The sequence below is a fragment of the Penaeus monodon genome, chromosome 19, assembly GCF_015228065.2.
Source record: "Penaeus monodon isolate SGIC_2016 chromosome 19, NSTDA_Pmon_1, whole genome shotgun sequence".
NCBI lineage: Eukaryota > Metazoa > Arthropoda > Malacostraca > Decapoda > Penaeidae > Penaeus > Penaeus monodon.
Genome location: NC_051404.1, coordinates 2211276 through 2211495, shown reverse-complemented (window position 1 = coordinate 2211495; position 220 = coordinate 2211276). Strand labels below are relative to the sequence as shown.

Here is a 220-nt window from a genome sequence, read left to right as displayed (position 1 = left end):
ATTTGATCTTTTCCTGGCTTTCTTTTGCATATATTTAAGGGTTCTCTTAGATTTTTTTTAAAACCAGAAATCAGCTATAATCGGTAATCGTCTATATTCGCTTTTTTGGTTTTATACTTTCTCTAATAATCTTTCCGTAATTATTGTTTTTTTCGATGTCCCTCACGGGTTATGAATTTAGTTCTTTAAAGACAAAACTAAGGTATCCTTTTTTTCTCTT

At 29.1% G+C, this 220-nt stretch overlaps 1 protein-coding gene across 1 annotated transcript in view; it reads left to right on the top strand.

The window, feature by feature from the left end:
* LOC119585513 (Kv channel-interacting protein 4-like) overlaps nucleotides 1-220 on the top strand; it is a 22490-nt gene that overhangs the window by 11882 nt on the left and 10388 nt on the right. The window lies entirely within an intron of this gene.